We start from the raw sequence: 12,629 nt of genomic DNA on the forward strand, positions 1-12,629 counted from the left end.
TTGTACACCACAGCCGGGAGAGAGCCTCTGTGACCTCGGAGCCATCTCTTCCATGCTCCGAGACATGGGTCTTGAGAGATCCACTCAGAACCGCAAGCTTTGTTTGCTGGGGTTGGGCCATGCTGGTTCTGTGGGTTTTTTGTTTGTTTGTTTGTTTTTTGGTATTTACGAGACAGGGTTTCTCTGTATTGTTTTGGAGGCTGTCAGTCCAGCCTGCCCTCGAACTCACAGAGATCCGCCTGCCTCTGCCTCCCGAGTGCTGGGATTAAAGGCATGCGCCACCGCTTTTGTTCTTGTTTTTGTTTTTGAGTCAAGGTTTGTAGGAGTGTACCCCAGAAAGCTATCCACCCATGAGGGCGGAGACATGTAAACTGACACAGGTAGATATAAAAGGAAGTGAAAGAAGAAGGAACCTCCCTTTTTTTCTCCTGGAAGCCAGCCACGCTTCTAACTCCTGGTCAGTGCGACTCTCTCTCTTTCTGGTAAATAAATATATTGTTTTCCCTTTATAGCCTCGATAAAGGCTTCCCTGTGTAGCTTTGTAGACCAGGCTGGCCTCGAACTCACAGAGATCTGACTGCCTCTCCCTCCAGAGTGCTGGGATTAAAGGCGACCACCTGGCTAATGCTGGCTCTGTGTTACATAGTTCTTTCTTCTTAGATTCTTAGAAGAAGAATGTTCGAATCCCCCCCCCTCTCCATCTCTGAGGCATGACTGGCTTGATGTTGCATCCTGCCCCAATCCTCAGAGGAGCAAAGAAAAGCAAAAAAGGCATTCACTCATTAGCCTGGCTTCGCCAGTGCCCCGCGGAAGGTTTCCCAGGGACAGAGAGTAAATAGGAAACAGGGTTCCAGCCCCAGGAAATTCCACTCAAAATCGAAGCTGACTGTGTTCCTGCTACCACACCAGGGCCCTGAGACTGCCCAGGTCCTGGCAAAAGCCTCTCAGTGAGCCGTGCAGGGTCAGAGGAAAAGAGGAAACCATGGCTGCCCATGTGCGCCCTCTCTCCCTGCCGGGAGGTGGTTGTGGGAGTTTCTTTGCCAGGAAGCAGGTCGTTTCCTGCCAGATGACTTGTGATCCAAACTGGCGGACACTCGGGTTGCTCCTGAATCGTAGCTATTGTGAATAATTCGCAGTGACCGTGAGCATGCAGAGGTCCCTGACACGCCCACCCCACTTCCTGTGCATATAATAACCATGAACGGAACTGCGTGTCACTCGTTGCTCTGCTGCTGTTTGCTTCTTGGGAAACCTGCAGACCAGACAACATGGTCGCGCCATGGATGTTTGCAGCAGTGGGCAGTCTGCACACTCCTGACAGCATTTGCTATCGCTTGGCCTTTTGGTGTCTGCTGACAGGTGTCAGGCGGCCCCTCACTGTGGCTCTGGCTTGCGGTTTTTCTGCCGAGGGTGCGCGGTGCCTGTTTTTTCTTCCATCAGGTCTTGAAAATATCTATTCATGCTTTTTCCCATTTAATGTGTTTATTTGATATTTTGTCTTGCTTTTGCTGATTCTACTCCTTCAATTTTGCTGTGGATCTGTAACACCCTAAAAAATAAAATCTATTGAAGACACATCCCTCAAAGGTTGAAATTAGTAAATAGAGGAGTTCATCGCCCAATGCTCCCATACAGGGGAGACACCAGTCACTTGTATAGGCACTGAACTCTCAAGGAGGATAAGCCCCACACAAGTATGGGCTGGACAAGCAGCTCAGAGGTTAAGACGAGTTAGCTGCTCTTGAAGACGGAGGTTTGAAACCTGGGACCCACGTGGCAGCTCTCAACGGTCTACAACTCTAGTTCTAGGGGCTCAGAGCCCTTTCTGGCTTCTGTAGACACCAGGAACTCACATGGCACTCAGACACACATCCAGGCAAATCCGCATCTACATAAAATAAAACAAACCTTTTTTTATAGTGTAGGAAAGGGCGAGGGAGAGACTTTGAGGTGAGGATCGTGGCAGACACTGCCTCTGTCTGTGACCAAGGGCATATTAGCAGTGACAGATCACGACACTTGAGGGCCTATATTGGCAATGGGACCTCACCTCTGGGACTTCCTCTCTAGAACTAGAGTCCCCAAGTAACCAGGAGAAAGCCATCAGAGCGTCCTCAGCAGAGAGATGTTCTACGAGATACTTGGTGTGTACTCGAGGCTGCCAGGGCAGTGAAAACCAAGGAAAGTGTGAGCGGTCGGGGTTAGAGGGGCATGAGGAGGCGTGACAATCCAGCAGGGCCCCAGAATAAGGGTGCAGGGTAAGAGTGGGGACACCAAATGCCTACGAGGCAGCATTGGCCCCATTGGCCCATGGGTTGTCACCAACACACTAATGCGACAACATGCTAATGACCAGGCGTGGGCATTCGAGAACCTGCCCTACTGCCTGTGCAGTTTTCCTGTAAATCCAAAGCCATTCTGAGAAAGATTTGGTTTTAAAAATAGGACAGGGAGGCAGCTCATTTGGCAGAATGCGCTCATAGAATGCCGAAGGCCCAGGGTTTGACCCCGAGCTGCATAAACTGAGTGTGGCTGAACATGGCTGTAAGCACAGCACCCAGGAGGTGGGGAGTTCAAGGCCAACCCGGGCTAAGACTCTGTCCCAAAGAAATATTACTTTTTGAGCATGTCCATGTGGCTTTGCTGTAGCATCTGCTGGCCCTTAGAGGCTGTTGGCCACAGGAGCATGGGGTGTGAAGCAGCTCCGGCCCGTGTGGAGTAGAGGATCATGGGATGTGAAGCAGCTCTGGCCCGTGTGGAGTGGGGGAGCATGGGGTGTGATGCAGCTCTGACCCGTGTGGAGTGGGGGAGCATGGGGTGTGAAGCAGCTCTGACCCGTGTGGAGTGGATGATCATGGGGTGTGAAGCAGCAAGGACCTGTGTGGAGTGGGGGGCATGGGGTGTGAAGCAGCTCTGACCCGTGTGGAGTGGGGAACATGGGTGTGAAGCAGCTCTGACCCGTGTGGAGTGGGGAGGATCATGGGGTGTGAAGCAGCTCTGACCCGTGTGGAGTGGATGATCATGGGGTGTGAAGCAGCTCTGACCCGTGTGGAGTGGGGGGCATGGGTGTGAAGCAGCTCTGACCCGTGTGGAGTGGGGAGGATCATGGGGTGTGAAGCAGCTCTGACCCGTGTGGAGTGGATGATCATGGGGTGTGAAGCAGCAAGGACCTGTGTGGAGTGGGGGGCATGGGGTGTGACACAGCTCTGACCCGTGTGGAGTGGGGGAGCATGGGGTGTGAAGCAGCTCTGACCCGTGTGGAGTGGGGAGGATCATGGGGTGTGAAGCAGCTCTGACCCGTGTGGAGTGGGGGAGCATGGGGTGTGAAGCAGCTCTGACCCGTGTGGAGTGGGGAGGATCATGGGGTGTGAAGCAGCTCTGACCCGTGTGGAGTGGGGGAGCATGGGGTGTGACGCAGCTCTGACCCGTGTGGAGTGGGGGGGACCATGGGGTGTGAAGCAGCTCTGACCCGTGTGGAGTGGGGGAGCATGGGGTGTGAAGCAGCTCTGACCCGTGTGGAGTGGCCTGTAAGGGAGGGGTTCTCACCCATGGCTGGCTCTCCCTAGACTTGTGCTATGTATGTTTAGCGTTGTTATGGCAATCAGTTGAGAGGGCAGAGGGTGTGCATGTTGTAGTGGTTGCCGTAGTTCATGTGGCCACAGCAGAACCCATAAACCGGGAGGCCTCAGTAGTAAAACTTTATTTCCTCAGTGTCCTGGAGTCCGCTCTAAGTTGCCATGGGGACTGCAGCCTCGTGGCTGTTCACACTTACCCATTGGTGAGGCCGAGCCAGCGTAGCCCATTTTCTACCCAAGTGTGTGTGCCCGTGACTTCCTTATTTTAATGGTTGGCTTCAGACACAGACTATATTCTTTTAAACTTTTCGATGTGGGAAAATACACATCATAAAACTTCCTATCCTTTTTAAGTGTGCAGTTCAATCAAGATTGTTACTTTTAAAGTTTGTTTTGTGGACTGACCTGAGTTAAACTGGTGGCCTATATAAGCATATAAGAATATCTACTAAAAAAAAAGAAATGAAAAATCCCTCGATGCCTGGGAATCCCCAAGCCCAGAGAGAGGACTAGCAAAGTTTTCTTTACTTTTTTTTTTAACTGTTCTGCTGTGTCAATGGACACAAGTTTCCCTTTCAGAAAACCCCCAGTGATCTGGACAACAGCGGGCCTGGCAGACGCCTCAAGAGATAGGAGGCTCACGGTGCATCCTGCCTCTGGCTGTTATGCTTGCTATACAGAAGACAGACATTCCTTAGGTTCTCTGAGACCTCTGGAGAGGAAAGAAAAAAGACATGGGCTAATGCTGTTCCTGTCTGGCCAGGGGGTGCGGGTGGGGCGTTAATGAATACTGCGCCAGTGCATTCTGGGAAGGGAAGGCAGGAGGCTGCTCTCGAAGGCTGTGCCGAGCCTGGCGTGCCTGTGCCTCTCACAGCTGGACAGAAAGGAAAAGTGTTCAAGCATACACATATCAAAAACCAGTCACACACACCGCTGATCTTAACACTCGGGAGGCAGAGGCAGAGGCAGGCGGGTCTCTGTGAGTTCAAGGCCAGCCTGGTCTACAGAGGGAGTTCTACAACAGGCTCCAAAGACACAGAGAAACTCTGTCTTGAAAAACTGAGAGAGAGAGAGAGAGACAGAGAGACAGAGAGACAGAGAGAGAGACAGAGACAGAGAGACAGAGAGAGATAGAGAGACAGAGAGAGACAGAGAGAGAGACAGGCAGACACACACACACACAGAGGGGAGAGAGACAGACAGACAGACACACAGACAGACACAGAGAAAGAGAGAGAGAGAGAGGGAGAGAGGGAGAGAGAGAGAATGAGAGAGAGAAAGAACTCGAACTCGACTTAGGTTCCCAATACCCACAATGGGCAGCTCACAACCAACTAACCAACTGCCTTAACTCTAACTCCAGGGAAATCCAATGCCCTCTTCTTGCACACACACGCACGCGAGCGCGCACACACACATGTGCACACATACGTGCGCACAAACACGCACACACTTACACACGCACGCGCACACGTAATTTTTTTTTTTTGGCTTTCACGAGACAAGGTTTCTCTGTATTGTTTTGGAGGCTATCGGTCCAGCCCAGCCTCGAATTCACAGAGATCCACCTGCCTCTGCCTCTGCCTCCTGAGTGCTGGGATTAAAGGCGTGCGCCACCACCGCCCGGCTCACACGTAATTTTTTTAAGGCCAGGCATGGTGATGCACCCCTTAATCCTAGTACTGGGGAGATAGAGACAGGCAGATCTCTGTAAGTGCAGAGTGAGTTCCAGGACAGCCAGGGTTACATTAAAAAAATCTTGTATCAAAAAAAAACTTTTTAAAGATCAATTGGAATTGCTATGACTAGATTATGCAACAGCAACACTGAGCAGTCTAGCCTGAGTCAGGCTGGCTGGGCCTCATTGGTTTCTCCCAAGCTCCTGTGTTCCGTTCTTCATCTCTTTCCCCATAGGCCCTGGCCTTGCCATTTAGCCTGCAAAGAGAGCGTCTGTGCAGAATGCCTCCAGGCAGGCTGCCCCCAGGAATCAGAGCCCCCCTTTACTTGTGGTCTCTCAAATCAGATTTTGCTTTCTCCACCGAGGTGGAAGAGACAAAGCCTTGTGTTTAATATGCAGAAGCAGTCGCTTGCATCCGAGCCCTATTTTCCCTGCAGAAACAACTCCTTGGCGCTCTACAGCCCTTGGCTGTTGTTCTCATCGCATGTTTATGCTTACCTGCTTCATCACTGAGTCTCACAGGATAATGAGGAGGGGAGTTTGTACATGACCACAAGGAAGGGGAAGACACTTACTGCTACTCTCGTCTTCTTCTGACAACTTATCCCACTGAGTTTTGTTTTGTTTTGTTTGTTGTGTGTTTGAGGCTGACTTCAAACTCACCATGTATTGAAGGATGATCCTGAATTTCTAATCATCCTGTCTCCACATCCCTGTTGCTAGGATCATACGTGTACACCAACACCCAGATCATTGAGGTTTTCATTTTTCTTGGATGTACAAAAGAAAAAAATCATGTATAGGAGTTGCAAGTAAATGTTATATACCAGTAAAGAGGAACACTTACATATTGGGCCAGCAAGATGGCTCAGCAGGTAAAGGAGCTTGCTGCCAAGGTTGAGGACCTGAGTTTGATCTTTGAGACCCACAAGGAGAGAGAGAACCAACCCAAGCAAGCTGCTGTCCACCTCCACACGTATGCCGTGGAGCACAGCACCCTCCCCAATGGAATAAACGAAAAAGGTAAAAAATAAAAAGCATCAGAGGTGTCAGTTTATTAAGTCACTATTGAGCTGTGGACGCTCCAGAGCAACAACACCTGCGGGGCGTGGCGGCGGCAGCGCACACCTTTCATCCCAGCCCTCGGGAGGCAGAGGCAGATGATCTCTGTGAGTTCAAAGCCAGCCTGGAATAGTTAGTGAGTTCCAGGTCAGTTGCAACTACACAGTGAGACCTTGTCTTGAAGCAAAACAAAACAAAGAACAATAAAAACCAACATCAAAGAGGCACACGGGTAATTTTAAATAGTCCAGTAGCCCCATTTTTAAAAGTGGTTGAGCCGGTCAGTGGTGTCACACACATTTAATCACAGCCCTGGTCTATAAAGTGAGCTCGAGGACAGCCAGGGCTGTTACACAGGAAACCCTGCTTCAAAAAAACCCTGAAACCAATAAAACAATCACATTGTCATTTAAATATGTAATAAATATTAAGTTAATGAGATATTTAACTTTCATGTAAACCTCTGGGTCTGGTGGTTTTATACTTTCTGCCCATCTTAACCGGCAGCTACGTTGTAAATGCTCAGACCTGCCACATGTATCTGCTAGCTTCCACGTGGGATGAGATAGTTCTAGAAGGTTCCTTGTTCTTTCATTCTCATCCAACCAGGAAGGAAGTCCCCAGAGGCTTGTCTCTTCCAAGCCTCCTATTGCTGGCTAATTAAATCCCTGAGCAACGGCTGAGTCACCCTCAACTGCAGAAAACAATTTAAGAAATCTGTCTCAGAACTAAGAATGCAGCTCCCCACGTACAGGAGGGAGGCAAGTCCTCTGGGTGAGAGTGTGGGAATCAGGTGCTTCCGTGTGGGAGGGAAGAGGTAAGCCATCCCTGAGGGCTGGGGAGAGCAGAGGAGAGAAGGGGTCCCAGCTGAGTCATGCTCCTTCCTCTTTACAGCCCCTCCCTGAGGCAGGGCACGCTGTTTCATTTCACGGAGACAGAATCCGGGATCATCAGCACTCAAGTCTGGCTCATCATCTAATTCATAACCCCTGAGCTCCAGCTGAGCGTGGCCACAGTGTGCATAGCCTTTGGTACACAGCAGGTCCAAGTGAGCAGTGTTTACGTAGACTGTGTTATCTGAATGGTGCGTAGCCCATCTGCAGATGACCTGGAGCTGACTTCCAAGCTTCCCAGTAAAGGCACTATTTCCTTCTCCTCCTCTGCCTTTCCTCTTCATCCACCCACGGCTCGTGGTAGACTCAGCAGTGCGAGGAGGGAGTAGAGCACTGAGATAGCATAGACGGAGGAGCTGGATACAGTCAGTCTGCCAGGCTGAAGATTCACGCGGGGGCCAGCAGGTCTGTGGCATCCAGCTGTGGGGAGAAGAGGAGGGATTGCCAGTTCATTTGTCTCAGAATGTCCTGTTGACCCCAGTCCTTGTATGGTGAGATTAGCCCCATGAGGCAATCCAGAGAGGGGGCATTTTATCCCGAAGACTCTGTTAGCACAAAGCAAGGCTACTCTGGAGGGTCAGCTGAGCTTGCAGGCTCTGGCGCCATATTGCTTCTCTTGACACCCTGGCTGGCCACTTTCTAGCTGCGCCACCTCCGACAGTTGGCTGAAGCGTCTCTGCTTCAGACTCTTTCCAAGGAAGATTTGCTTGTTTTTATTTGAAGCACAAGTGCTCTGCTTGCCCACATGTATGTGTACTGTGGACATTCAGTGCCCGAGGAGGCCGGAAGAGGGCGTCAGATCGCTTGTATCTGGAGTTACAGACGGCTGTGAGCTGCTGCCTGGGTGCTGGGAACTGGATTCTTGTTGTTGGCCAGAGAAGACGGTGTTCTCAGCCACTGAGTATCTCTCCGCCCCCTAATTCAGACTCTTCATTTTAAAGATGAACAATGGGATAATTTTACCTGGTAGGGTTTTCTGCAGGGTGCGCTAAGACAAGGCTTCACAGAGCTTGGAGAGTTGGCACTTGAGAACCTGGTGGACAGCATGAAGGCGCTCCGTGGTTCTTTGCTGGAACCTCACCCCAGAACCGGAGGGGAAGTTCATCAAGTAAGAACGTCCTGACTTTACACTGAGCGGGAAACCCTTCTGGAAGAGCAGGCTCACTTTCCTGAGTCACAAACAAGTCTCATTTGTCCTCTGTTCCACGGCACTGCTGTACCAGAATGCTAAACACCAAATCTTGATGCCAAAAATAGCCAGAGGCCAAGCGATGTGGTGGGAAGCACAGGCTGTGGGACTAGACAGGTCTCTAGGGGAACTCTGTCCCTGTCTCTCGCAGGCTGTGTCTGAGCCGGCTCCCTCATCATTGCAGCGGGGAGTACGACAGCTTTCTTTAAGCTTGGGGTTGAGGGTTACTTAGACCTTGTGTCTTATGATCTATGAATAAGGTCAGGATGGAACTCCAGAGAGTGTCCCTGGCAGCAGTAGAGCTGTCCAGCCCTGTGCCTGGCATGGCAAAGAGCTCAGTTTTCTGCAGGAAGAACTAGTGACTGGGCACTGGTGGGCAGATCACTGAGGACCAGTGGTGCAGGCAGTGGGGAAGCTGGGTGAGCAGAGCAGTAGGTGGAGAAGCTGGGTGAGAGGAGCAGCCGGTGGGGAAGCTGGGTGAGCGGAGCAGTAGGTGGAGAAGCTGGGTGAGAGGAGCAGTGTTAAAAGAAGCTTTTCCTTGCTAGCCGCTTTGGTTTATCCCCCGCCAGTCGCCTGGGCTCTGCTGCATTGTAGTCCCCAAATAAACACACAGGAGGCTATATTAGTTATGAAGCTGTTGGCCTTGCTTGTTTCTTACTGGCTACCTCTGACTTAAGTAATTACCCCATAATTGTTAATCTAAGTATGTCTCTTACCGGAGAATAGTTCCGGGCTTCCTACCCCCATGGCATTACATCTTGACTCCCTTGTGTTTCTCCTTCCCAGAGTTCTCCTGGACTCCTAGTCCCTCCTATCTTGGTTCCCTATAGGCTCAACAGTACTTTATTGACAAATAACAGGCAAATAACAGGACTTCCCCAACAGAGCAGCCAGTGGAGAAGCTGGGTGAGAGGAGCAGCCGGTGGGGAAGCTGGGTGAATGGAGCAGCCAGTGGAGAAGGTCCTCTATCGGATTCTTCGTCCTCCCATCCCTCCTCCCCTTCCTCCTCCTCTTCTCCGTGTTATCGCTGGTTTACACCCTTAGATCCTTGTTCACTTTTTATTTGGAGGCCACGCTGAATCGCCCAGGCTGAGTGTGAGCTTTGGACCTGCCTGCCTTAGACTCCTGAGCCTCTGGGGTTGCAGGCCCGCCTCACTGGCTTCTGTTTTTACTGAGATACATTCCAGGCCCTAAAGTTTTTTTTTCTTTCAATAACACACAGATAGCCATTCCACCCACACACAACTTGGGGATCCTTAGCACATTTTCATTTTGTATCTGCAGGAGAGCCCTGATTTTCCTCTCACCCACAGGACTGTCCTTTAACAAGAGATAGAATGAAATAGGTTGAAAAGTCTTTTTTTTTCTTTTTACCTTGATGATCTGGGAGGGCACGATGGGGAAGAAGACACTACCAAGTTCCTGTTGCCAGTCAGAGGGAGCCTTCCCTCTCCCCTGGGCGGAGTCTGCGGACCGCCTGAGGTCTGCTCCCCAGCTGACATCAGGCCCAACCTTCTGTGGGTGCAAGGGAGCCTGGCTTCAAATCAGGGCTCCGTTTGTTTATGCGTCTCGGTTGGTGCAATGCTTCCTATCACGCACAAAGCCCCGGCTGCTTCAGCTTCCAGCACCGTATGGAAGGGGAGACAAGGGCAGGAGATCAGAATTCAAGGGGGAGGAGAGCGGGGAGGGACGGGAAGGAGAAATGGAGGAAGAGAGGAGGAGGGAGACTGAGGAGGGGAAGGAGGAAGAGGAGGAGGGGAAAGCAGAGAAGAGAAAAACTCTAGATAAATTAACAGGGTACATCTGAGCGAAAACGAAACATCAACAGCAAAGCTAACCAGGCGGTCCTCCAAACTAGAATGGGTTGAGGGAACACCAACCTGGTCAGACAACATTTTGTGGTCAGAGTCAGGAAGTGGGGTACATAGACAGTTTGACTGGTTACAGCTCAATGCCCCCCATTTGAGTATGGCCTACTCCGTTGGTCACCTGTGGCTGAGACTCACTACTTGTTACAAACGTGTGTTCCTGAGGTGAGAAGCAGCTCAGCCACAGAGCCCTGCATGGTATGAGTGTGCACGAGCATACGTGTGAGTGTGTGTGTGTGCATGTGTGTGCACATGCATGCTCAAGTATGTGTACGTGTGTGCACACGTGCACGTGCACATGTATGCTCATGCATGCACATGTGTGCTCAAGAATGTGTGTTCATACACCCAGATGGAGGCCAGTAGTCAACCTCAGGTGTTCCTTGAGAACCGTCCATTTCTGAAGCAGGGTCTCTCCCTGGGACACGGGGCTCAGCAGTTTATCTGGACTGGCTGGCGCAGAGCCCCAGGGATCTTGCCGTTCCTACTCCTCTAGTGCTGGGATTGCAAGCTGAGCTGCTACAATGTTACATGGTCCTAGGGATGAAATTCTGGTCTTCTTCGAATTTGCTGGGCAAGCACTTCACCATCTGACCCAAACCCCCAACTCCAAGGCCCTGAGTTCAAACCCCAGCACCAGCAAATGCTTTTAAAATGTATTTCTCAATTAGACTTTCAGCTAGAATACCTACCAAGCGAGGCCTGTGTTCACAGACTCACCAGGGAGGAAGACTTCGTCAGCAGTGTCCCAAGCATTTCAAAGGAACCTGAAGGAAAGACTCGTACTGATCAGAAATACTGAATTGAATGCAAGACTGGTTTTTCAAGGGCAGGGAGAGGGCTGTTAGTGTTCACTGGACAAGGTCATTGGCGTATCTAGAGGGCAGGGCTGCTTCACGTGGTTCTACGCTGTGGTAAATAGTTGTAAAGGGAAGTCTTCCCGCCAGCCTGGTTCCAGAGCCACATCAGTCCCAAATAAACACACAGGAGGCTATATTAATTATGAAGCTGTTGGCCTTGCTTGTTTCTTACTGGCTAGCTCTGACTTAAGTGTTTATCCCATAATTGTTAATCTAAGTATTTCTCTTACCGGAGAGGTTTCCAGGCTTCCTACCCCATGGTGGTTACATCTTGACTTCCTGTGTTTCTCCTTCCCAGAGTCCTCCTGGACTCCTAGTCCCACCTATCTTGGTTCCCTACTGGCCAACAGTGCTTTATTGACATATACACAGGACTTCCCCCATCAAATAGTGGTGTGTTTTCCGTTCTGAAAAGAGACGTGTAGTCAAGGCTAGCGCCGTATTCTTTGCATCCTGGATCTTTATTGACATCGTGTATCTATCATTATGTTATTTACACAACAAATAAGCATTTCTTAGGGAAAACAAGTTCAGCATCTTCCTTTCTTCAATTTTTTTCTTCTGCTGAGACTCAGTGTGTTCACTTGGTTCCCTGGTTTGGCAGCTCTGCTCCCTGAAGCGTCTGTGAGCCGGTGCTTCTGTTCTGCTGATGCTCACTCGTGGTGCTTTGGTTCCTTCCGATGCTTTTGTTTGTTTCTTAACCGTGTGCCTGTGTCATAGGAAGCCACATGAAATCCCAGGATTAACAGAAGGGTTGCTTTAAGCTAAAGAAACGTGTAAGTCAATAGATGCGAACCTTCCCAGTCCTCCTTTGTCTTAACTGAGAGCATTGAGACCTGGGTAGCAAGCTGCTACGAGGTCCTCTTCAAGTTACAACCTCTTGAAAGGGAGACTCCCATCTATGCCAGGTCCCCTCCTAGCCCTGAAGGGACAGTGGGGGTTATCGGTATCTAAAGGGACTGCTAGCATCGGCGTTTCTAACAGAACAGAGCCTGGGGCCACAAAAGAGGACAGGGAAGCATTTGATGAACTCCCCCAAAATGCAGCAGGGTGGTCCTGTCTAGGTGGCTTGCAGAAAGACGTTGTCCTGGCAGCAGCTGTCTCTAAGAGCCATCGAGCTAGCCACAGGCCCATGCAACACTGGCCTTTGCTTCAGAATTGCTGACGCGGGTGCCTTCTTGTCTTTAAAGGCTTACCTCTCTCTGCCACAGCCTCCTCGGGTGAGCCTATGACCCAGCACAGTGTGTGTCTTGTAACCCTCTGCTGTTCTCCAGTCAACGCAGCCTTGCAGAGGTGGTCTCTCTGATGTTCAATCTGGACCAACAGATCAGCCGCACCGAACTATGGGATAAACATCATCACACAGATTTGTTCCCAGACAATCCATTCGTCCTTCTGAGCAGTGGTTAGTTTTCTGTAAATGTCCCTGTCCTTAGTTTTCTGTAAATGCCTTTCTGCCCCTGCCCTTTACCTGCTGGAGTTATTAGCCCCAGAGTCTAACCAC

Source organism: Mesocricetus auratus, unplaced genomic scaffold (genome assembly GCF_017639785.1).
Source record: "Mesocricetus auratus isolate SY011 unplaced genomic scaffold, BCM_Maur_2.0 Super-Scaffold_100676, whole genome shotgun sequence".
Classification (NCBI taxonomy): Eukaryota; Metazoa; Chordata; class Mammalia; order Rodentia; family Cricetidae; genus Mesocricetus; species Mesocricetus auratus.